The sequence below is a fragment of the Oncorhynchus nerka genome, unplaced genomic scaffold (assembly GCF_034236695.1).
Source record: "Oncorhynchus nerka isolate Pitt River unplaced genomic scaffold, Oner_Uvic_2.0 unplaced_scaffold_288___fragment_1, whole genome shotgun sequence".
Lineage (NCBI taxonomy): Eukaryota > Metazoa > Chordata > Actinopteri > Salmoniformes > Salmonidae > Oncorhynchus > Oncorhynchus nerka.
Window position 1 is genome coordinate 17015 of NW_027040460.1, and position 27742 is coordinate 44756.

Sequence of the window (27742 nt, forward strand, 5' to 3'; positions counted from 1 at the left end):
TCGTTTTGAACAGGAAGCTTTTATTTTAAAAAAAAGGTCACATTCTCTGTTCTTGTGGACATCATATAGCCTCAGAGGGCCACAAACAGGCCGCCACCATCCCTGTGTTGGACCTGGCTCAGAGACAGCATGGATGGCTCCCCAGCTCAGCCATGAACAAGGGCATTCATCAATCGATCAATCAATATCCTGAAGCATCGGTCTGTTTTTAGAATAGAGTATGTTCATTTTGTTGTTGTTGTTGCTGTTTGACAACGATTTGTAGAACAATAGAATTCGACAGAACCTGTGTAGACTTGGGGCGTGTTCAGTACTCCATCCATTATTAGATTAACGCTCCTCCTGTCCACGAGCCTTCATTTTTCAGAATTGTTTCCCTCGCTCTCTCTCTCTCTCTCTCTTCTCCCAGGTGGCCGAGGTGCTTGAGGTCCCTCCGATGAGGATCTATGAGGTAGCGACGTTCAACACCATGTTCCTGAGGCAGCCGGTGGGCAAGTACCACATCCAGATCTGCACTACAACTCCCTGCATGCTTTGCGACTCCGACAGCATCCTGGAGGCCCTCCAGAACAAACTGGGTAAGAGATCGACTGTCCCGTTTGGTGCACAGACGGACCTAGAATGAAGGGGATTCAAGTGGAGATGGAAAACAGATGTCTGATGAACAACATCGAAGTAGATGTTCTGCAAATATAAACATCAGGGAAAAACATTTTATAGAAACGCAACAATTTCAAAGATTTTTACGGAGTTACAGTTCATATGAGGAAATCAGTCAATTGAAATAAATTCATTAGGCCCTAATCTATGGATTTCACATGACTGGGAATACAGATATGCTTTTGTCGGGCACCTTAAATTAAAAAGTAAGGGGCGTGGATCAGAAAACCAGCCAGTATCTGGTGAGACAAACCATTTGCCTCATGCAGCACGACACATTTCCTTCGCGTAGAGTTGATCAGACTGTTGACTGTGGCATGTTGGGCCTCAGGATCTCGTCATTCAAAAGTGCATTCAAACTGCCATCGATACAATGCAATTGTGTTTGTTGTCCGTAACTTATGCCTGCCCCATACCATAACCGCACCACCAACATGGGGCACTCTGTTCACAACGTTGAAGTCAGCAAACCGATCGCTCACACAACGCCATACACGTGGTCTGTGAATGTGAGGCCGGTTGGACATACTGCCAAATTCTCTAAAACGACGGCTTCTAGTAGAGAAATGAACATTCAATTCTCTGGCAACAGTTCTGGTCGACAGTCCTGCAGTCAGCACGCCAATTGCACGCTTCCTCAAAACTTGAGACATCTGTGGCATTGTGTTGTGTAACAAAACTTTGCCCCCAGCACAAGGTGCACCTGTGTAATAATCATGTTGTTTCATCAGTTTCTTGATATGCCACACCTGTCAGGTGGATGGATTATCTTGACAAAAGGAGAAATGCTCACTAACAGGGATGTAAACAAATTTGTTTCACAACATTTTAGAGAAAATAAGTCTCGAATCTTTTATTTCAGCACATGAAACATAGGACCAACACTTGACCTGTTGTGTTTATATTGTTGTTCTGTGTAGATGTGTTCACAGAAGCTTTAAGCTGTGGAGGAAAACCATTACTATGTTATATATATTGGAATCATTGTTCTATTATTTAACCATGATAGGTAGACATAGCTTTCATTGTTCTATTATTTAACCATGATAGGTAGACACTGCTTTCATTGTTCTATTTCCATGATAGGTAGACACAGCTTTCATTGTTCTATTTCCATGATAGGTAGACACTGCTTTCATTGTTCTATTTCCATGATAGGTAGACACAGCTTTCATTGTTCTATTTCCATGATAGGTAGACACAGCTTTCATTGTTCTATTATTTAATCATGATAGGTAGACACAGCTTTCATTGTTCTATTATTTAATCATGATAGGTAGACACAGCTTTCATTGTTCTATTATTTAATCATGATAGGTAGACACAGCTTTCATTGTTCTATTTCCATGATAGGTAGACACAGCTTTCATTGTTCTATTTCCATGATAGGTAGACACAGTTTTCATTGTTCTATTTCCATGATAGGTAGACAGTTTTCATTGTTCTATTTCCATGATAGGTAGACACAGTTTTCATTGTTCTATTATTTAATCATGATAGGTAGACACAGCTTTCATTGTTCTATTTCCATGATAGGTAGACACAGCTTTCATTGTTCTATTTCCATGATAGGTAGACACAGCTTTCATTGTTCTATTATTTAATCATGATAGGTAGACACTGCTTTCATTGTTCTATGAATTAATCATGATAGGTAGACACAGCTTTCATTGTTCTATGAATTAATCATGATAGGTAGACACAGCTTTCATTGTTCTATTTCCATGATAGGTAGACACAGTTTTCATTGTTCTATTTCCATGATAGGTAGACAGTTTTCATTGTTCTATTTCCATGATAGGTAGACACAGTTTTCATTGTTCTATTTCCATGATAGGTAGACACTGCTTTCATTGTTCTATTTCCATGATAGGTAGACACAGTTTTCATTGTTCTATTTCCATGATAGGTAGACACAGCTTTCATTGTTCTATTATTTAATCATGATAGGTAGACACTGCTTTCATTGTTCTATTAATTAACCATGATAGGTAGACACTGCTTTCATTGTTCTATTATTTAATCATGATAGGTAGACACAGCTTTCATTGTTCTATTTCCATGATAGGTAGACACAGCTTTCATTGTTCTATTTCCATGATAGGTAGACACAGCTTTCATTGTTCTATTATTTAATCATGATAGGTAGACACAGCTTTCATTGTTCTATTATTTAATCATGATAGGTAGACACAGCTTTCATTGTTCTATTTCCATGATAGGTAGACACAGCTTTCATTGTTCTATTTCCATGATAGGTAGACACAGCTTTCATTGTTCTATTTCCATGATAGGTAGACACAGCTTTCATTGTTCTATGAATTAATCATGATAGGTAGACACAGTTTTCATTGTTCTATTTCCATGATAGGTAGACACAGCTTTCATTGTTCTATTTCCATGATAGGTAGACACAGCTTTCATTGTTCTATTTCCATGATAGGTAGACACAGCTTTCATTGTTCTATTATTTAATCATGATAGGTAGACACTGCTTTCATTGTTCTATTTCCATGATAGGTAGACACAGCTTTCATTGTTCTATTTCCATGATAGGTAGACACAGCTTTCATTGTTCTATTTCCATGATAGGTAGACACTGCTTTCATTGTTCTATTATTTAATCATGATAGGTAGACACTGCTTTCATTGTTCTATTATTTAATCATGATAGGTAGACACAGCTTTCATTGTTCTATTATTTAACCATGATAGGTAGACACAGCTTTCATTGTTCTTTTTCCATGATAGGTAGACACAGCTTTCATTGTTCTTTTTCCATGATAGGTAGACACTGCTTTCATTGTTCTTTTTCCATGATAGGTAGACACAGCTTTCATTGTTATATTATTTAACCATGATAGGTAGACACAGCTTTCATTGTTCTATTATTTAATCATGATAGGTAGACACAGCTTTCATTGTTCTATTATTTAACCATGATAGGTAGACACAGCTTTCATTGTTCTATTATTTAACCATGATAGGTAGACACAGCTTTCATTGTTCTATTATTTAACCATGATAGGTAGACACTGCTTTCATTGTTCTATTATTTAACCATGATAGGTAGACACTGCTTTCATTGTTCTATTTCCATGATAGGTAGACACTGCTTTCATTGTTCTATTATTTAACCATGATAGGTAGACACAGCTTTCATTGTTCTATTTCCATGATAGGTAGACACAGCTTTCATTGTTCTATTAATTAACCATGATAGGTAGACACTGCTTTCATTGTTCTATTAATTAACCATGATAGGTAAACACTGCTTTCATTGTTCTATTTCCATGATAGGTAGACACAGCTTTCATTGTTCTTTTTCCATGATAGGTAGACACAGTTTTCATTGTTCTATTTCCATGATAGGTAGACACAGCTTTCATTGTTCTATTTCCATGATAGGTAGACACAGCTTTCATTGTTCTATTTCCATGATAGGTAGACATATTATTAGGCAATATTTGAAGTTTGTTCTGGTCTCTTTAATATAGCCTGGGAGTCAGTCCGTTTCTGATCTCTTTAATATAGCCTGGGTGCCTGTCTGTTTCTGGTCTCTTTAATATAGCCTGGGTGCCTGTCCGTTTCTGGTCTGTTGCCAGCTCCTTATGGAATGGATTAGGTAACAATACCAACCGATCTGAGACCCGGCTATCAAGATCCCAGTTCACCAATTCTTCCATCAGATCAGTGTAATTTTTACTATGTTAAAGGCCCAGTGTAATCAAAAACATGATTGTTTTGTGTTTTTCTATATATTTATCTCCACACAGAGTTTGGAATAATACTGTGAAAATGATGATAATGCCCCATTTAGTGTCAGACCTGTTTGAAAAGACCACCTGCCATTTCAACCTGTTTTAGTGGGATGGAGTTTTTGGCCTACATGGTGACATCACCAGGCAGTAAATGAGTTAATAGACCAATAAGAAAGAGTTCCAAACCTCTCTGCCAATAACAGCAAATTTTCACTTTTCCCCCTCCCCACTCAGACCACTCCCAAACTGTCTTAGCTAAATTCTTGCTTAAGAAATGTATTTTTGCTAAGAAACTATTTATTTATTTTCTATATTTTTTAAAAACATTTTCAATGAAAACAATCAGTGATGATAACAGTTACCCAGAAAACATTTTGATATTGAGATTTTTAAAAAATGGCTACATTTGACCTTTTAAAAAAATATATGTTTTTTCCCCTCAGGCATCAAGGTAGGAGGAATGACGTCAGACAAGATGTTCTCTCTAATAGAGGTGGAGTGTCTGTGTTAACGCTCCCATGGTCCAGATCAACGACAACTACAACGTGAGTTATTCTCTGCTTCACACAAAAAAACACACAACGATATACACGGAGTGGACAAAACATTAGGAACACTTTCCTAATATCGAGTTGCACCCTGTTTTGCCCTCAGAACAGTCTAAATTAGTAAGGGCATGGGACACTACAAGGTGTGAAGCGCTGGCCCATGTTGACTCCAATGCTTTCCACAGTTGTGTTAATTTGACTGGATGTCTTTTTGGGTGGTGAACCATTCTTGATACACACGGGAAACTGTTGTGTAGGAAAACCCAGCAGCGTTTCTGTTGTTGACACCCTCAAACTGGTGCTCCTGGCACCTACTACCATAGCCTGTTCAAAGTAGAGGTCGACTGATTAATTAGGGCCGATTTCAAGTTTTCATAACAATCAGAAATAGGTATTTTTTGGGCGCCGATTTGCAGATTAAAAATAAAATAATAATAATATATATATATATATTTTTTTAGACCTTTATTTAACTAGGCAAGTCAGATAAACTTATCTTATAAAAAACAATCAATCACCAGCGACTCCTGTGGCGGGCCGGGCGCAGTGCGCGCTAACCAAGGTTGCCAGGTGCACGGTGTTTCCTCCGACACATTGGTGCGGCTGGCTTCCGGGTTGGGATGCGCGCTGTGTTAAGAAGCAGTGCGGCTTGGTTGGGTTGTGTATTGGAGGACGCATGACTTTCAACCTTCGTCTCTCCCGAGCCCGTACGGGAGTTGTAGCGATGAGACAAGATAGTAGCTACTAAAAACAAACTATTGGACACCACGAAATTGGGGAGAAAACGGGGTAAAAAAAAAAATAATTAAAATAAATAAAAATAAAATAAAGTTATGAAAATCACCATTTCACTAATGTTTTTATTCATTTATTTATTTCTTATATTGTTGTCGTCCCCCCCGAAAATATCTCCTATCTGTTGTGACCGAATTGATATGTCCTCTCCTTCAGTTTAGTAGCCTTATCGAACGTTATGCCTGTAACTGCGTTGTAATAGGCTACATGAGGAGTCGGCAACCTTTTCTCATGCCAATTTGTCTGACCACTTCCACGGTTATGATATTCACATTTTTTTGTGAAACAGTTTCACTTCATTTATAATAATGTCTTCATATCTCAATCAAAATGATATGACAAATCTAAATGAAAAAATGATAATCCTAAAAAAAAGTTATTTCTATTGCGAATGCCAATATGTAAAAAAAAAAAAATCTACATAAAGCCAACAAATAAAAACATTGCAGACTGCCAGTAGAAAATATCCTGATAAAAAAAAAAAAAAAATCAATATCCTAGAAATCACATTTGCTACATGGCCTGTCTGCAATGAATTTGAAACATTGTGTCAACTAACTTGGGTCAGCTTGCCAAGTGAACTTGCAACAATGTATAAAATATTCAGGGCCGCTCAGTTTCCACAGCTGTAGGCTATTTGCGTACAGGATAAGAAGCAGTGCTTGACCTTGGCAGGAGCTCACCGGAGCGGAGTACCGGCGCCTCACATTTTCTACTGCTTGAGCTCCTGTTCCTCTTTATAGAATATTATCTAAAACAGTATTGTGGAGTTCCTGGTTCCTCTTTATAGAATATTATCTAAAACAGTATTGTGGAGTTCCTGGTTCCTCTTTATAGAATATTATCTAAAACAGTATTGTGGAGTTCCTGGTTCCTCTTTATAGAATATTATCTAAAACAGTATTGTGGAGTTCCTGGTTCCTCTTTATAGAATATTATCTAAAACAGTATTGTGGAGTTCCTGGTTCCTCTTTATAGAATATTATCTAAAACAGTATTGTGGAGTTCCTGTTCCTCTTTATAGAATATTATCTAAAACAGTATTGTGGAGTTCCTGTTCCTCTTTATAGAATATTATCTAAAACAGTATTGTGGAGTTCCTGGTTCCTCTTTATAGAATATTATCTAAAACAGTATTGCGGAGTTCCTGTTCCTCTTTATAGAATATTATCTAAAACAGTATTGTGGAGTTCCTGGTTCCTCTTTATAGAATATTATCTAAAACAGTATTGTGGAGTTCCTGGTTCCTCTTTATAGAATATTATCTAAAACAGTATTGCGGAGTTCCTGTTCCTCTTTATAGAATATTATCTAAAACAGTATTGTGGAGTTCCTGTTCCTCTTTATAGAATATTATCTAAAACAGTATTGTGGAGTTCCTGGTTCCTCTTTATAGAATATTATCTAAAACAGTATTGTGGAGTTCCTGGTTCCTCTTTATAGAATATTATCTAAAACAGTATTGTGGAGTTCCTGGTTCCTCTTTATAGAATATTATCTAAAACAGTATTGCGGAGTTCCTGGTTCCTCTTTATAGAATATTATCTAAAACAGTATTGTGGAGTTCCTGGTTCCTCTTTATAGAATATTATCTAAAACAGTATTGTGGCGTTCCTGTTCCTCTTTATAGAATATTATCTAAAACAGTATTGTGGAGTTCCTGGTTCCTCTTTATAGAATATGATCTAAAACAGTATTGTGGAGTTCCTGTTCCTCTTTATAGAATATTATCTAAAACAGTATTGTGGAGTTCCTGGTTCCTCTTTATAGAATATTATCTAAAACAGTATTGTGGAGTTCCTGTTCCTCTTTATAGAATATTATCTAAAACAGTATTGTGGAGTTCCTGGTTCCTCTTTATAGAATATTATCTAAAACAGTATTGTGGAGTTCCTGTTCCTCTTTATAGAATATTATCTAAAACAGTATTGTGGAGTTCCTGGTTCCTCTTTATAGAATATTATCTAAAACAGTATTGTGGAGTTCCTGTTCCTCTTTATAGAATATTATCTAAAACAGTATTGTGGAACTCCTAAATATAATACAGTACCAGCATTCAAAATGAAACCGGAACCTATTTCCAGTTGTTTTTGGGGTATCTTTACATTTACTTCACCATTCCTAAAGAAAATATTGTACTTTTTTAACTCTCATACATTTTCCCTGACGAGCCAAATGACTCGTTACATTTTGAATGCTTAGCAGGACAGGGAAATTGACCCACGTATCAAGAGAACATCCCTACTTCCTCTGGTCTGGCGGACTTCACTAAACAGAGAACATCCCTACTTCCTCTGGTCTGGCGGACTCACTAAACAGAACATCCCTGGCCATTCCTACTTCCTCTGGTCTGGCGGACTCACTAAACAGAACATCCCTGGCCATTCCTACTTCCTCTGGTCTGGCGGACTTCACTAAACAGAGAACATCCCTACTTCCTCTGGTCTGGCGGACTCACTAAACAGAACATCCCTGGCCATTCCTACTTCCTCTGGTCTGGCGGACTCATTAAACAGAACATCCCTGGCCATTCCTACTTCCTCTGGTCTGGCGGACTCATTAAACAGAACATCCCTGGCCATTCCTACTTCCTCTGGTCTGGCGGACTCATTAAACAGAACATCCCTGGCCATTCCTACTTCCTCTGGTCTGGCGGACTCACTAAACACAAATGCATATTTTGTAAATAACGTTGGGGTGTGCCCCTGGCTATCTGTACATTTTAAAAACAAGAAAATTATGCCGCCTTGTTTGCTTAATATAAGGAATAAGAAATTATTTATACTTTAATTTATACTTTTGATACTTAAGTATATTTTAGCAATTACATTTACTTTTTGATACTTAAGTATATTTAAAACCAAATACTTTGACTTTACTCAAGTACTATTTTACTGGGTGACTTGAGTAACTTTCTATTAGGGTATCTATACATTTACAATTGGGTACTTCTTCCACCACTGCAAATTTCAGTCCAAGTCGAGCACTGATAAGAAGTAATCAGGTAGGACTATTTGTATGGATCAGAGCACTGATAAGAAGTAATCAGGTAGGACTATTTGTATGGTGTTTCCACTGGATCAGAGCACTGATAAGAAGTAATCAGGTAGGACTATTTGTATGGTGTTTCCATTGGATCAGAGCACTGATAAGAAGTAATCAGGTAGGACTATTTGTATGGTGTTTCCACTGGATCAGAGCACTGATAAGAAGTAATCAGGTAGGACTATTTGCATGGTGTTTCCACTGGATCAGAGCACTGATAAGAAGTAATCAGGTAGGACTATTTGTATGGTGTTTCCACTGGATCAGAGCATGACATTGTTCCCTTTCACGCTGAGTGGTTATCGAAAGGGAGAGAGCTGGAAAGATCTTTCAAATACATTGAGGAACTATTGACATTCTCAATGGATGGAAAAACCGACTTTGTTCACTATCTGTTTGAGGTGAAGAAAACATTACTTTGAGAAGCTCCACAGCTCATTGGTGGTGGGGCGTTAACCAATCAGAAACACTATCAGATCCCCAAATGGGCACATTATTATGCCTCTGTTTTCACGCAGGCCAGGTAGCCTGTAGGTCTACTTCTATGTGTAATCAGGCCAGGTAGTCTATAGGTCTACTTCCATGTGTAATCAGGTAGTCTATAGGTCTACTTCTATGTGTAATCAGGCCAGGTAGTCTATAGGTCTACTTCTATGTGTAATCAGGCCAGGTAGTCTATAGGTCTACTTCTATGTGTAATCAGGCCAGGTAGTCTATAGGTCTACTTCTATGTGTCATCAGGTAGCCTGTAGGTCTACTTCTATGTGTCATCAGGTAGTCTATAGGTCTACTTCTATGTGTAATCAGGCCAGGTAGTCTATAGGTCTACTTCCATGTGTAATCAGGTAGTCTATAGGTCTACTTCTATGTGTAATCAGGTAGTCTATAGGTCTACTTCTATGTGTCATCAGGTAGTCTATAGGTCTACTTCTATGTGTCATCAGGTAGTCTATAGGTCTACTTCTATGTGTCATCAGGTAGTCTATAGGTCTACTTCTATGTGTCATCAGGTAGTCTATAGGTCTACTTCTATGTGTAATCAGGTAGTCTATAGGTCTACTTCTATGTGTTATCAGGCCAGGTAGTCTATAGGTCTACTTCTATGTGTTATCAGGCCAGGTAGTCTATAGGTCTACTTCTATGTGTCATCAGGTAGTCTATAGGTCTACTTCTACGTGTAATCAGGTAGTCTATAGGTCTACTTCTGTGTGTAATCAGGTAGTCTATAGGTCTACTTCTATGTGTAATCAGGCCAGGTAGTCTATAGGTCTACTTCTATGTGTCATCAGGTCAGGTAGTCTATAGGTCTACTTCTATGTGTCATCAGGTAGTCTATAGACCTACTTCTATGTGTCATCAGGTAGTCTATAGACCTACTTCTATGTGTCATCAGGTAGTCTATAGGTCTACTTCTATGTGTCATCAGGTAGTCTATAGGTCTACTTCTATGTGTCATCAGGTAGTCTATAGGTCTACTTCTATGTGTCATCAGGTAGTCTATAGGTCTACTTCTATGTGTCATCAGGTAGTCTATAGGTCTACTTCTATGTGTAATCAGGGCCAGGTAGTCTATAGGTCTACTTCTACGTGTAATCAGGTAGTCTATAGGTCTACTTCTATGTGTCATCAGGTAGTCTATAGACCTACTTCTATGTGTACTCAGGTAGTCTATAGGTCTACTTCTACGTGTCATCAGGTAGTCTATAGGTCTACTTCTATGTGTCATCAGGTTGTCTATAGGTCTACTTCTACGTGTAATCAGGTAGTCTATAGGTCTACTTCTACGTGTGCTCGTTCTTACTCAACATTCACAGGAGAGCTCCAAACAGAAGACAATAAATAAATTGACAGAATTGACGTGTTTCTCACAAGTGTATCATAAGTTGTGCGCTGTGCAAACAATGTGTCCACTCCGACCAGGAAGACTGGAACAAGAATATAGAAAGCATGAAGAGAAATGACTGTAACCAAAGTAACAAACACTGTAGATTATGAATTAATGGTAGACGTAGTACTGGGGACACATGTCATGGGGGGGGCATTGATAGACACTTAAACAATAAAACACAAACAATTCACACAATGAAGTTGTGAAACAATGCTATGTCTTCCAATGGTGCGACTGCTGGTCGGCATCCAAAGATGAATAAACGCTTGGAGGTAAAGAATGACAGCAGTGGTGTCGTCTACGGCGATACGGATATATCACTTATTATTGATATCTACTTAGCTCATTGATGTGAATCACACCGCTGCTCTGTCTTTTAGCTTTTTGCGCCGTACGGATTGTGCTCGTTGTGGACGGCTGTTCACAAATCTAAAATGTGTATTTGAACCCAATAATGATTTTGAATTCAAGAAGTTTAACCTGCCGATCAATCATTGTTTTTGAAACCCGGTCGACGGCCAGTGAAAAATGTGCCCTTGCAACAACTGAATAGTGTGGATTCCAGCCTATAGAATAACAGCTGTATAGTGCAGATCCCACCCTATAGAATAACAGCTGCATAGTGAGGATCCCAGCCTATAGAATAACAGCTGTATAGTGCAGATCCCAGCCTATAGAATAACAGCTGTATAGTGCAGATCCCAGCCTATAGAATAACAGCTGCATAGTGTGGATCCCAGCCTATAGAATAACAGCTGCATAGTGTGGATCCCAGCCTATAGAATAACAGCTGCATAGTGAGGATCCCAGCCTATAGAATAACAGCTGCATAGTGTGGATCCCAGCCTATAGAATAACAGCTGTATAGTGTGGATCCCAGCCTATAGAATAACAGCTGTATAGTGAGGATCCCAGCCTATAGAATAACAGCTGCATAGTGTGGATCCCAGCCTATAGAATAACAGCTGTATAGTGTGGATCCCAGCCTATAGAATAACAGCTGTATAGTGAGGATCCCAGCCTATAGAATAACAGCTGCATAGTGTGGATCCCAGCCTATAGAATAACAGCTGTATAGTGTGGATCCCAGCCTATAGAATAACAGCTGCATAGTGAGGATCCCAGCCTATAGAATAACAGCTGTATAGTGTGGATCCCAGCCTATAGAATAACAGCTGTATAGTGAGGATCCCAGCTTATAGAATAACGGCTGTGTAGTGCAGATCCCAGCCTATAGAATAACAGCTGCATAGTGAGGATCCCAGCTTATAGAATAACGGCTGTGTAGTGCAGATCCCAGCCTATAGAATAACAGCTGTATAGTGAGGATCCCAGCCTATAGAATAACAGTGTGGATCCCAGCCTATAGAACAACAGCTGCATAGTGAGGATCCCAGCTTATAGAATAACGGCTGTGTAGTGCAGATCCCAGCCTATAGAATAAAAGTGGGGCTTTTATTGATCCGTCTAATTCACAATAAGATAAATACATCCATAGGCCTAATAGACATGTGCTCAAACTGGAAACACATTTGATAGACTTAAAGGAGCAATCTGTAGTTGCTACATAGATATAGATATCTACATAAATATATCGATTCTTGAAGAATGTAACTTATAAATGCCTCATGAGTTCAGTTCAATCAGAACCCAAAATAGAAGCTTGTTCTCCTCCAATGTTTGTAAACATTGTATATGTAAACAAACACAGGTTATAGCTATAATGTTGATGGATGGTCAGTCCTGTATAGCCTCATAACATGGTTATAACTATAATGTTGGTATCATGGATGGTCAGTCCTGTATAGCCTCATAACATGGTTATAACTATGTTGATATCATGGATGGTCAGTCCTGTATAGCCTCATAACATGGTTATAACTATAATGTTGATGGATGGTCAGTCCTGTATAGTCTCATAACATGGTTATAACTATAATGTTGATATCATGGATGGTCAGTCCTGTATAGCCTCGTAACATGGTTATAACTATAATGTTGGTATCATGGATGGTCAGGCTGATATCATGGATGGTCAGGCCTTGTGTCCATTTCTCCGTCTATTAATCTGAGACTGGTTACATTTCTCCAGGCCCTTCCCTCAGCTTTTTACCAAAACAGCTGCATATGATCAAGATATCAAAGTGTCACCAACTAAAAGGTAAACAATACATTCCTGTCGTAAATGCAGAATATGGTATTGATTTATCCCATGGAAATAGTCCTTTTCAGTGGTGCTCAAAGCAGGCCATTCCACGAGCTCAGCGTTCATTTTCAACTGGAATCAAAAAAAATTTTTTTTTTTTTTTTTTAACCTTTATTTAACCAGGCAAGTCAGTTAAAGAACAAATTCTTATTTTCAATGACGGCCTAGGAACAGTGGGTTAACTGCCTGTTCAGGGGCAGAATGACAGATTTGTACCTTGTCAGCTCGGGGATTCGAACTTGCAACCTTTCGATTACTAGTCCAACGCTCTAACCACTAGGCTACCCTGCCGCCCCAAATGAGCCCAATCAGTCCTCCATGACAACACAATCAGTCCTCCATGACAACACAATCATAAACAACAATCAGTCCTCCATGACAACACAATCAGTCCTCCATGACAACACAATCATAAACAACAATCAGTCCTCCATGACAACACAATCAAACAACAATCAGTCCTCCATGACAACACAATCATAAACAACAATCAGTCCTCCATGACAACACAATCATAAACAACAATCAGTCCTCCATGACAACACAATCATAAACAACAATCAGTCCTCCATGACAACACAATCATAAACCATAATCAGTCCTCCATGACAACACAATCAAACAACAATCAGTCCTCCATGACAACACAATCATAAACAACAATCAGTCCTCCATGACAACACAATCATAAACAACAATCAGTCCTCCATGACAACACAATCATAAACAACAATCAGTCCTCCATGACAACACAATCATAAACAACAAATAGTCCTCCATGACAACACAATCATAAACCACAATCAGTCCTCCATGACAACACAATCATAAACCACAATCAGTCCTCCATGACAACACAATCATAAACCACAATCAGTCCTCCATCCATGACAACACAATCATAAACCACAATCAGTCCTCCATGACAACACAATCATAAACCACAATCAGTCCTCCATGACAACACAATCATAAACCACAATCAGTCCTCCATGACAACACAATCATAAACAACAATCAGTCCTCCATGACAACACAATCATAAACCACAATCAGTCCTCCATGACAACACAATCATAAACAACAATCTGTCCTCCATGACAACACAATCATAAACAACAATCAGTCCTCCATGACAACACAATCATAAACAACAATCAGTCCTCCATGACAACACAATCATAAACAACAAATAGTCCTCCATGACAACACAATCATAAACCACAATCAGTCCTCCATGACAACACAATCATAAACCACAATCAGTCCTCCATGACAACACAATCATAAACCACAATCAGTCCTCCATGACAACACAATCATAAACCACAATCAGTCCTCCATGACAACACAATCATAAACCACAATCAGTCCTCCATGACAACACAATCATAAACAACAATCAGTCCTCCATGACAACACAATCATAAACCACAATCAGTCCTCCATGACAACACAATCATAAACCACAATCAGTCCTCCATGACAACACAATCATAAACAACAATCTGTCCTCCATGACAACACAATCATAAACAACAATCAGTCCTCCATGACAACACAATCATAAACAACAATCAGTCCTCCATGACAACACAATCATAAACAACAGAGCAGAATAATAAGTCCTTAGTTTTGGGGTCATGCTCAGGTAAAACTATATAGATAATCTATACTTCCATATTTCCAGGTCCTGTTCTTGAAGATCAAGGGGTATAACATTTATTGTAATGACTGGAAATCTGATAGACTTTGGATTTTTAATTGTAAAGATATAATTTAAATGTATTATTATGTTGTAGAAAGCGATGAGTTAGAAGAAGCCTACATAACCAACCCATAATGTAAAATTTAACATCCATATATATGGCCAGTTATCTCAACTTCAGCATTGACTTATTCTGCAATAGATGGCATTCAATTGGTAACATACATTTAGGCCTTCTTCTAATGCCTCTTCAGGGGAAAGTAATCTAAAAGTAACTGAATGTAATCAGACTACGTTACTGAGTTTTGGCGGTAATCAAAAAAAAGTTACGTTACTGATTTACAACTGGACAGGGTAACTAGTAACTATCGGATCACATTTAGAGAGTATTGACTTATTCACCTACAGCATTCACCTACTCACCTACAGCATTCACCTACTCACCTACAGCATTCACCTACTCACCTACAGCATTCACCTACTCAGCCCATAGAGAACACACAGCGAGTAGCAGCAGTATAGAAACCAAAGGGGTGTCAGTAGTGTCGGTGGTGTCAGCGGTTCCGGTGGTGTCGGTGGTTCCGGTGGTGTCAGGTAGTGTTAGCAGTGTCAGTGGTGTCAGGTGGTGTTAGCGGTGTCGGTGGTGTCGGTGGTGTCAGCAGTTCCGGTGGTGTCTGTGGTGTCAGCGGTGTCAGCTGTGTCAGGTGGTGTCGGTGGTGTCAGTAGTGTCGGTGGTGTCAGTAGTGTCGGTGGTGTCAGGTGGTGTCAGTGGTGTCAGCGGTGTCAGGTGGTGTCGGTGGTGTCAGCGGTGTCAGTAGTGTCGGTGGTGTCAGTGCAATCCAAGAGGCCATTTCATTCATTGTTCTGCTAAGTGCTGGACGAAAACAAACTCGACCAGTCGACTAAATGGGTTCAGCCCTAAAGTTAACGTTCCTGTATCGTAACAGAGCCCATGTGTGTGTATAGGTGTGTATAGGTGTGTGTGTGTATAGGTGTGTATGTATAGGTGTGTATGTGTAGGTGTGTATGTATGGGTGTGTATGTGTGGGTGTGTATGTATAGGTGTGTGTGTGTGTATGTATAGATGTGTGTGTGTGTATGTATAGATGTGTGTGTGTGTATGTATAGATGTGTGTGTGTGTATGTATAGATGTGTGTGTGTGTATGTATAGATGTGTGTGTGTGTATGTATAGATGTGTGTGTGTGTATGTATAGATGTGTGTGTATGTATAGATGTGTGTGTATGTATAGATGTGTGTGTATGTATAGGTGTGTGTGTATGTATAGGTGTGTGTATGTATAGGTGTGTGTGTATGTATAGGTGTGTGTATGTATAGGTGTGTGTATGTATAGGTGTGTGTATGTATAGGTGTGTGTATGTATAGGTGTGTGTATGTATAGGTGTGTGTATGTATAGGTGTGTATGTATAGGTGTGTATGTATAGGTGTGTATGTATGTATAGGTGTGTGTGTATGTATTGGTGTGTGTGTATGTATAGGTGTGTGTGTATGTATAGATGTGTGTATGTATAGGTGTGTGTGTATGTATAGATGTGTGTATGTATAGGTGTGTGTGTATGTATAGATGTGTGTATGTATAGGTGTGTGTATGTATAGATGTGTGTATGTATAGATGTGTATATAGATGCGTATTGAATGGCGTAGTGTCCAGAGCATGGAGGCGCTACCAGGAGACAGGCCAGTACATAAGGAGACGTGGAGGAGGCCGTAGGAGGGCATTAACCCAGCAGCAGGACCGCTACCTCCGCCTTTGTGCAAGGAGGAGCACTGCCAGTGTGTGTATAGGTGTGTATGTATAGGTGTGTATGTGTGGGTGTGTATGTATGTATAGGTGTGTAGGTGTGTATAGATGTGTGTGTGTATGTATAGATGTGTGTGTGTGTGTGTGTATAGATGTGTGTGTGTGTGTGTATAGATGTGTGTGTGTGTGTGTGTGTATAGATGTGTGTGTGTGTATGTATAGATGTGTGTGTGTGTATAGATGTGTGTGTGTGTATGTATAGGTGTGTGTGTATGTATAGGTGTGTGTATGTATAGGTGTGTGTATGTATAGGTGTGTGTATGTATAGGTGTGTGTGTATGTATAGGTGTGTGTATGTATAGGTGTGTGTGTATGTATAGGTGTGTGTGTATGTATAGGTGTGTGTGTATGTATAGATGTGTGTGTATGTATAGATGTGTGTATGTATAGATGTGTGTATGTATAGATGTGTGTATGTATAGATGTGTGTATGTATAGATGTGTATATAGATGCGTATTGAATGGTTCATGAAAGGAGAGATGCACGTCCCTATAAAATGTTAGACAATCACTAATTAAAACATTCTAGGCTTTGGAGCTCAGGCTGCAATATAATGATGTGGTTTATCAGTGAATTAAATGACTAATGATACACTTGACCAGGGTTTGATTATTTCATCTAGAATGAAATATACTGTGTATAGACTCACATTCTATATATATTATATATATATATTTTTTTATCTTCCAGGAACGGGCGTTTCTCCTGCGAGCCAGCAGGAGGACTGACGAGTCTGTCTGAGCCTCCCCCTGGACCTGGTTTCGGTGTCAGAGCTGATCTATAGAGACCTACAGTGTATTTCAACAACTCCCTAGCCCAGGGGTGTCAAACATACGGCCCGCGGGCCGGAACCGGCCCCCAAGGAGGTTCGATCAGGCCCGCAGGATAATTTGAAAGTGGAAAAAATGCATAAAAGACATGGAATTAATATTTTTAATTTGCTGCAATTCATGGATTATCCGCTAAGGGGCGCACTCTTTCCATCAGAGTAGAAGACAAGCCGCATCACTGAGACAGACTGAAAACAGCAGACGGTATCAATGCGCCATCTGCTGCTTGTTACGACGTTGTTAATACCTTGGTCTCTACCTCTCCGCTACACCCTCATTAGCCAAAATGTCGTTATCCAAACGGAGAAAAGTAGATAAGGAGTGTAGAATTTTCAAAGAAAAATGGACCACGTCCTATTTATTTACAGAGATGCACGGAAAACCTTCGTGCTTGGTGTGTTTGCAACAAGTTTCGGTATTGAAGGAATATAATATTCGACGCCACTACGAGACTCATCACAGCGAAAAATATGACGGCTTGCAAGGACAACTGAGAAGAGATAAGATTAACGAATTGCTGGCGGGTCTGAGGAAACAGCAGTCAACTTTCATCCAGAGCCGAGAAGTCAGTGAAGCAGCGGTAAAAGCCAGCTACCTAATTGCTAGCGAAATAGCATTAGCATCGAAGCCGTATTCCGACGGTGACTTTGTTAAACGATGCATGATGAAGGCGGCTGAACTTGTATGTCCCGAGAAGCGACAAGCTTTTGCCAATATTAGCCTGACGAGGAATACTATAGCAGAGAGGATTTCGGAACTATCGGCAGATTTAGACAGTCAATTGAAACAGAGAGTCAAGTCATTTATTGCATTTTCCGTGGCAATTGACGAGAGCACTGACATCACAGACGTGGCCCAACTGGCCATATTTATTCGAGGAGTTGATGAGACATTGACTGTTACTGAAGAGTTTCTTGAGTTGGTGCCAATGATGGACACCACAACAGCCGAGGACATTTTCGGCTCTGTCGTTGCTGCATTGGACAGAGTTGGAGTGGACTGGTTCCGCTGTCAGCCTGGCTACAGACGGTGCGCCATCCATGGTCGGAAAGAAAGCAGGTGTCGCGACAAAGTTCAAAGACAAAGTACAAGCCCTTAATGGAGGAGATCGTTTCTGGACATTTCACTGTATTTTGCACCAGGAGGCATTGTGTTGCAAGTCGCTGAAAATGGACCACGTCATGGAGGTGGTTGTTCGCACTGTAAATTTCATCCGGTCCAGAGGTCTGAACCATCGTCAGTTTGACAAACTTCTCAGCGACAGCAACATTACCCACAGCCTGCCATACCACACTGAAGTGAGATGGTTAAGCCGAGGCGCTGTGCTGAGGCATTTCTTTGATCTACGAGAGGAAATCGGACAGTTCATGGAGAAAAAAGGAAAACCGGTGTTGGAATTACAATCTCAGGAATGGCTACGGGACCTTGCATTCTTGGTTGATATTACTGAACACTTGAACAATCTGAACAAAATGTTGCAAGGCCGCAAAAAGTTGTCACACAGTTTTCTGACAACATACATGCATTTAAGTTGAAGCTGACTTTGTGGGAGATGCAACTGGCAAATGGCAACCCTGCTCATTTCCCCTGTCTGAGAGATGTGTGTGTGACCAGACCTGATGCGGACATGAAACGGTACAAAGACAAAATTGCAGGACTACTGCGGGAGTTTGAGAAACGTTTTCAGGTATTTGGTGAACTTGAGACAGAATTTTCAGTTTTTCGCTCACCTTTCACAGTTAAAGCTTCTGATCTGCCGGTCGAAATTCAGCTAGAGATAATTGATTTGCAGTGTGATGCAGATTTGAAGGGCAAATTTGCCTCTGTAGGTCTGGACAGATTTTATCAGTATCTACTACCAGGGTACCCCAAATTAACAGCCCTGGCTGCTAAAATTTTGTGCATGTTTGGGACAACCTACCTTTGTGAACAAATTTTCTCAGTGATGAATATCAATAAAACAAAAATGCGTTCAAGGCTCACAAACAAGCACTTAAATGACATTCTGAAAGTGACAGCTAGTCAGGACATGACACCTGGTGTTGATGCACTTGTACAGGCCAAAAGATGCCAAGTTTCAGGAACAAATACAAGTCCAGACTAGACTAACACCTTTAAAATGCTGCCTTAGATACTGTTTGCATTGAAAGAATACAGCTCTGTGAAGATGAATCCTTACTGTGGTGATTTAAAAAATGTGCACTTTAATGTTAGTCAGCAGCTTCAAAACAAAAGTTGTGTGATGGAATTCTACTGTTCATACAACTCCATACATTTTCAATTTCGTGGAGCAGTGTAGCAGAGTATGGTATAATTTTAATGGTCCGGCCCACTTGACATCTCCCTAGGCCGTATGTGGCCCACGATGCGAAATGAGTTTGACACCCCTGCCCTAGCCCCTATATAGTGCACTACCGAAGCCCATAGGGCGCCAGTTCAAAGTAGTGTATTTAAAAAAATATATATATATATAATATAAAAATATAATATATATATATATATATATATAAAAATATAATATATAAAAATATAATATATATAAAAATATAATATATATAAAAAATATAATATATATATAAAAAATATAATATAAATATAAAAATATAATATAAAAATATAATATATATATAAAAATATAATATAAAAATATAATATATATATAAAAATATAATATAAAAATATAATATATATATATAAAAATATAATATAAAAATATAATATATATATATATATATCATATAAAAATATAATATATATATATCATATAAAAATATAATATATATATATCATATAAAAATATCATATAAAAATATATATATCATATAATATATATATATCATATAAAAATATAATATATATATATACTGTATAAGAACCGTCCTGTTCAGGGGAAATAATGTAATATTGTAAATAAAATGTCAATGTGCTCATGGGGCCGTGCTTTTACACCTGCATTGTTTGCTGTTTGGGGTTTTAGGCTGGGTTTCTGTACAGCACTTTGAGATATCAGCTGATGTACGAAGGGCTATATAAATAAATTTGATTTGATTTGATTTGATGGGGCGTCAGACTGTCTCTCTGTGTGTCAATTTAGATAAGACACTAATTATCTGTCTCAAAGAGAAATCTAGGTCGACACCGATTTGATACAGTATTTCTATTAGAAAACGTTTCCTACACCACACTGTCAACGACAAGCAGATCAAGAAACTATGAATCATTTAAAAGTCAGAAAAGAAAACTGCCGGAAAGAATAGGCACTCAAGTTGCCACAAGCCTCGCACAGAAATGTATTCTTATTGAGAGCATCAATTGATGGGGTAAAATGCGTACAGTACCAGTCAAAAAAAGTGGACACACCTAGTCATTCCAGGGTTTTAATTTATTTTAATATTTTCTACATTGTAGAATAGAAGAAACCATGAAATAACACAAGGAATCAAAAGTATTACATCAAAATATTTTTGAGATTTTTCAAAGTAGCCACCTTATGGCTTAATGACAACTTTGCACACTCTTGGCATTCTCTCAACCAGCTTCACGAGGTAGTCACCTGGAATGCATTTCAATTAACAGGTGTGCCTTGTTTGAGCCAATCAGTTATGCTGTGACAAGGTAGGGGTGGTATACAGAAAGATATCCCTATTTGGTAAGACCAAAGCTGTGTTTGAATACTCATACTAACTTCCCTAACGCTTCTATTTGTGAAGTGAATTGAGTATATAGTATACTTATTGGTCATAGTTTAGTATGCCAAAAGCTCCGGGATGACGTACCAAATTCACCAAAATACTAAGTATACGTGCAGTGGACACTATTTCCGTGCATATAGGACCCATAATGCAATTATTCAGAAAATGGGCGTGGCTTCGCGTTTTTAGATTAGATAAAAAATTGTGGAAAATATGCAGCCAAAGTCAGACAAATTCATTGCTCATAAACATATGTTAAGAAAATTGAAATATGTAATAAAGTAATGCTTTTCAAATACGTTACATGTTATGTTGGCTGACAATTTGTTAGCTATGCTATCCTTATGAACCGCATTAGCATTACAGCAGTATGTTAGCTATGCTATCCTTATGAACCGCATTAGCATTACAGCAGTATGTTAGCTACTATATCCTTATGAACCGCATTAGCATTACAGCAGTATGTTAGCTACGCTATCCTTATGAACCGCATTAGCATTACAGCAGTATGTTAGCTACTCTATCCTTATGAACCGCATTAGCATTACAGCAGTATGTTAGCTACTATATCCTTATGAACCGCATTAGCATTACAGCAGTATGTTAGCTACTATATCCTTATGAACCGCATTAGCATTACAGCAGTATGTTAGCTACTATATCCTTATGAACCGCATTAGCATTACAGCAGTATGTTAGCTATGCTATCCTTATGAGCCGCATTAGCATTACAGCAGTATGTTAGCTATGCTATCCTTATGAACCGCATTAGCATTACAGCAGTATGTTAGCTACTATATCCTTATGAACCGCATTAGCATTACAGCAGTATGTTAGCTATGCTATCCTTATGAACCGCATTAGCATTACAGCAGTATGTTAGCTACTATATCCTTATGAACCGCATTAGCATTACAGCAGTATGTTAGCTATGCTATCCTTATGACAGAATAACTGATGAATTTACGAACATACCTACCAATACCTGTTGAATATGTCTGGTGTGTGCAAAAAAAAAAAAAAAAAAAAGCTTAATTAAATTGTTGCTAAGCAGCACATTTAGTCACCAACGCTCTGGATAACACAAACAACCTAACCAGCTCTGCTAGGGGGGAGTAAAATGGTCAGAGTGAGGTGTTCTCTCATGATGTGTCTGGAAGTAGCTAGCCAGTTAACATTAGCCAGTTAGCTTTGGTGCTTGACTGCCGGTTGAACCCTCGGATCAACCGTAGCTCCTCCGCCAGAGCGTCCGGTGTGCGCTCTGAACGCTCCGAGAGTCTGAATTTACGAACAAACCCGAAATCGTAAAATGTTTAGCTAGTAATTTGTTAAAATAACAAGCGGTTGCATAGCGAAAGCATCAACTTTCCGGTAGACAGGCGTAGCTCAACTGAAAGGATACCATTCGTTTCCAGTATACTAAAATGAACTAATAGTATGTAGTATGTACTCATTAAATATGTAGTATACACTATGTTAGAATGGGTATTCGAACACAGCTCAAGTCTACATTATGGCAAGAAGAGCTCAAATAAGCAAAGAGATACGACAATCCATAAGACATGAAGGTCAGTCAATCTGGAAAATTTCAATAACTTTTTATAGGTTTCTTCAAGTGCAGTCGCAAAAAACGTCAAGCGCTATGAAAGGAAGACCCAGAGTTACCTCTGCTGCAGAGGATAAGTTCATTAGACATACCTGGCTCTCATGAGGACCACCACAGGAAAGGAAGACCCAGAGTTACTTCTGCTGCAGAGGATAAGTTCATTAGAGATACCAGCCTCGCAGTTCAAATTATTTGTCATAATTTGGCCGTCTGTTTATATCCTAAAATATATTTCCTCATATTAGTGCATCGCAGTTGCTAGCTGTGCCACAAGAGTTCCTAGTTCGAGTCCAGGCTCTGTCGCAGCCGACCGCGACCGGGAGACCCATGGGGCGGCACACAATTGGCCCAGCGTCGTCCAGGTTAGGGGAGGGTTTTGGCCCGCAGGGATGTCCTTGTCCCATCATGCTCTAGCGGGCCAGGTGCATGCACGCTGACACATTCGCCAGGTGTACGGTGTTTCCTCTGACACAGTGGAGTGGCTGGCTTCCAGATTAAGCAGCAATCCGGCTTGTATGGCTCTCGACCTTTGCCTCTCCCGATTCCGTATAGGAGTTGCAGCGATGAGACAAGACTGTAACTACCAATTGGATACCACGAAATTGGGGAGAAAAAGGTCAAAGTAAAAAAAAAAAATACAAATCTGAATTCAAGGCACACTTAAGCAGCATGGCTACCGCAGCGATAGCCCATCTGGTTTGCTCTTAGTGGGACTATCGTTTGTTTTTCAACAAGAAAATGACCCAACACACCTCCAGGCTGTGTAAAGGCTATTTGACAAGGAGAGTGATGGAGTGCTGCATCAGATGACCTGGCCTCCACAATCACCCAGCCTCAACCCAATTGAGATGGTTTGGGTTGAATTGGACTGCAGAGAGAAGGAAATGCAGCCAACAAGTGCTCAGCATATGTGGGAACTCATTCAAGACTGTTGGAAAAGCATTCCAGGTGAAGTTGGTTGAGAGAATGCCAAGAGTGCGCAAAGCTATCATTTTGGCAAAGGGTTGCTCCTTTGAAGAACATCCAATTTAAAATATATTTTGAAATGTTAAACACAGTTTTTGGTTAGTACATGATTCCTTGTGTGTTATTTCATCGTTTTGATGTCGTCACTATTATTCTACAATGTAGAAAAGAGTAAAAAAAAAGAAGAAAACCCCTTGAATGAGTAGATGTGTCCAAACTTTTGACTGGTTCTGTGTGTAAACAAATACTCCTGCAATGGAACTGCAGAAACTGCGAATGATCCTTTGCTTCTGAAGCATAGATAGATATGATGCAATGACCTCCGGTTCAATAACATCGCAACCCCCCACAAAAGTCAGTCCTCCTTTTCCTGTAGTCCACAATCATCTCCTTAGTCTTGGCTACGCTGAGAGATAGGTTGTTATTCTGGCACCACCCGGCCAGGTCTCTGACCTCCTCCCTATAGGCTGTCTCGTCGTTGTCTGTGATCAGGCCTACCACTGTTGTGTCGTCTGCAAACTTAATGATGGTGTTACGAGTCGTGCCTGGCCATGCAGTCGTGGGTGGCAGGTGTCTTCACTGACATTTTCAACATGTCCCTGATTGAGTCTGTAATACCAACATGGCAAAATAAATACACAAAGGCAACCTGCCTATATGACTACAGACCCGTAGCCATGAAGTGCTAATTATGTCAGATCTCAACAACAATGTTAACGTTGTATTTCCTGTTCACGAATTTCATGCTAATGCTGGGTATTTTAGCCAGCGCCCAATTGACTCCCAGTCACTCCTTGAAGGAGTCCTCTCTTTGTCCTAGAATCACCCAGAATGCACTGCGCTACCCATTACGACAAAATGGGCAACGTACACAATGGGTGTTAATATGATTCCAATGGAGTTTCCCCATCTCCTCAAAAGTATATCTGACAGACTCTGGCTGGACTGAGGACGACGCAAAGTTTGGAAAATGTGCCTCGCAAATGGAGCCTTAAACCGCAAGCCGTTACGATTCCACGCCGTTGTGGACGTCCGAAATGCATGACATCCGTAGTTTATTTAACAAGTCAGTTAAGAACAAATTCTTATTTTCAATGACAGACTAGGAACAGTGGGTTAACTGCCTGTTCAGGGGCAGAACGACAGATTTGTACCTTGTCAGCTCGGGGTTTGAACTCGCAACCTTCCCGGTTACTAGTCCAACGCTCTAACCACTAGGCTACCCTGCCGCCCCATAGTAACGGTGGGACTCGTGCAATGTGAACGAGGCTTTACCCCTACGCACTCTGTTACGTTATTTTTTATTTTACTAGGCAAGTCAGTTAAGAACACATTCTTATTTACAATGACGGCCTGTTTAACTGTCTGTTCAGGGGCAGAACGACAGATTTGTACCTTGTCTGCTCGGGGATTTGAACTTGCAACCTTCCGGTTACTAGTCCAACGTAACCTTACGGTTACTAGGCTACCCTCCCGCCCCGTTATGTCGGATGTCATGCATTTGGGATAGCTAGCAACTTGTAAACAGTTACAGTGCCTTGCGAAAGTATTCGGCCCCCTTGAACTTTGCGACCTTTTGCCACATTTTAGGCTTCAAACATAAAGATATAAAACTGAATTTTTTTGTGAAGAATCAACAACAAGTGGGACACAATCATGAAGTGGAACGACATTTATTGGATATTTTTTTTTATTTATATTTTATCTTGATTACACACAGGTGGATTGTATTTATCATCATTAGTCATTTAGGTCAACATTGGATCATTCAGAGATCCTCACTGAACTTCTGGAGAGAGTTTGCTGCACTGAAAGTAAAGGGGCTGAATAATTTTGCACGCCCAATTTTTCAGTTTTTGATTTGTTAAAAAAGTTTGAAATATCCAATAAATGTCGTTCCACTTCATGATTGTGTCCCACTTGTTGTTGATTCTTCACAAAAAAATAGTTTTATATCTTTATGTTTGAAGCCTGAAATGTGGCAAAAGGTCGCAAAGTTCAAGGGGGCCGAATACTTTCGCAAGGCACTGTACCCATTCCGATAAGGGAGTACTATTGTACTAGTAATGTTAAATAATAAATTGACAACTAAGCCAATTGTATTATGACTTGCCTCCTCCCGTTTAAGTTTATCGTGATGGTAATGACGTTTGTTTTTATTAGGTTATTAGGTTGAGGTCGCTAGCTACAGTGGTATCTTCAACCTAGCCTCGCGTTTAGCTAGCTACAGTGGTATCTTCAACCTAGCCTTGCGTTTAGCTAGCTACAGTGGTATCTTCAACCTAGCCTCGGGTTTAGCTAGCTACAGTGGTATCTTCAACCTAGCCTCGCATTTAGCTAGCTACAGTGGTATCTTCAACCTAGCCTCGCGTTTAGCTAGCTGAGTTGAGGGAGAAAAAAAAAGGTAACTAAAACAAAACATGTTTTATCACTTGATACAATATATTTATCCTGTCTTAAATGAAAAGGTCATATTTTGCACTTTGGGGTTTCCTGAACGTGGGCATTCCTGCATCTGCAGGAACACCTCTTTATGCTTCTATTGGTCCATTTTAAAGCTAGGAGGAGGAGGAGGCACTTCAGTACAATAGGTGGCGGTAAGGCACCATTGGATGCCAACCGCAGATAAACCCATAGAAGAAGAGGCAGACTGTCCTTCGCCCTCACCCGTCGGGCACTTTTTCCCCGCGCAGTTCTGTTAATGATGGCAGTTGTTCTGTAAACATTTAGGACACTGGGTGCTAGCTAGTTAGAAAGATAGGACTCCGGTACACTGTGCAAGCAGGAGGTGGGGATAGTTAGGTAGCTAGCACACCGGTAGACAGTGTCCTTCGCCCTTGTCTGTCGGGCACTGTTTTCCCGCAGTTCTGTTAATGACTCTGGTACATAATAGCAAGCAAAATAGGTAACTAACTAGAGATAGCTAGGACACCGGTGTCCTTTGCCCCCGGCCTGTCTTTTCCCGCAGTTCTGTTACGACACTGTGTGCTAGCTGGTTAGCTAGCTAACTAGGACACAGCAGGCAGGATAGGTAGCTAGCTAGGACTCTGGGAGACAGTGTACCTTGCCCTTGCCTGCCAGGCACTGTTAGCTAGCAAGGAGGTCTCCGGTACACAGCAGGCGGGAGGCTGGGTCGACACCGGTAGAAAGTTCTGTTTAGTAGCGCAGCAATACTCTGTGAAGATGACATAAGACATCACTGTGGTACCGTGAGTCTTCAGGCTAGACTCATGTGGCATTTTGGCAAGTAAAAAAAAAAAAAAATTAAAACGACTTTCTGAGTCGTCTGTTGTCATAGAGATAGATAGAAGACTCATGATGGGTATAACCACTTATAGCATGGACATTGCAATTGAGGCCTTCCACAATTTTAAATGTGTCAAATGGATGGGGATACCTATGAGTTGAGAATTATCAGCCAATGAAGAACAGAAAGAAAATGAAGATTGCTTTCAATGCAACAGAGTCACGGACGCTATAATGACACGCATAACAAAGATGAGTCCTATATCTATCTCTATGGCCTGTATATACACGCGTATCTACCCTCTCATTGGCTAGAATGGTCCCACCTGATCTCGCCCCCTCCCCCTCCTCCTCATGCCTTCCATCTTTGAGGACATGTATTTCTATTGTTCGAGCGGGCACTCGAATCTCTTGTCAATATAATAGACAATCTTTCATAATGTTCTCCCAATCGCGCATGCGCTTTAATACCCATATAATGCAAATATCACTGCGCCACAACAATTCGATATAGACAGAGCGGCAGGAATGATGCAACACATCGACGGAACTAGAATACAGTGTCTATGCATTCATATAAATGACAATTGAATGCACATAGTCAGATTTTACCTTTCTGTTATGTCTTCATTCGACATGTTCGAAAAACATTCCCTAAAAGCCGCAGAGCGGAGCGGAAAGGATGACGCGCCCAGCGTCACCCACCTCTCCCTCTCCGATGCACCCCAAAAGTTGACTTGCAAAATACTCACCATTCGGTATCTATACACGCAATAAAAACACGACTTTAAAATGTACATACTAACCTAACGAAGATGTATTATATTTTGTATTATAATATCGAAGCCATTTCTATCAGTTCCGGGAAATGTTTAAAATGTGGTAAATAGCTTGACATACCCATTATCCAGCAGACTTAGACCCTTAAAAAAAAGAAGAAGATTGTCAGGACTCACGTGATCAATAT

At 39.7% G+C, this 27742-nt stretch overlaps 1 long non-coding RNA gene across 1 annotated transcript; it reads right to left on the reverse strand.

The window, feature by feature from the left end:
- On the reverse strand, positions 1 to 27740 carry LOC115121457 (uncharacterized). The gene is made up of 2 exons (XR_010463656.1): positions 27676 to 27740; positions 1 to 616 (listed from the first exon to the last, which is right to left on the reverse strand). It is a non-coding gene; the product is annotated as an uncharacterized LOC115121457 (long non-coding RNA).
- Positions 27741 to 27742: the final 2 nt, after the last annotated feature.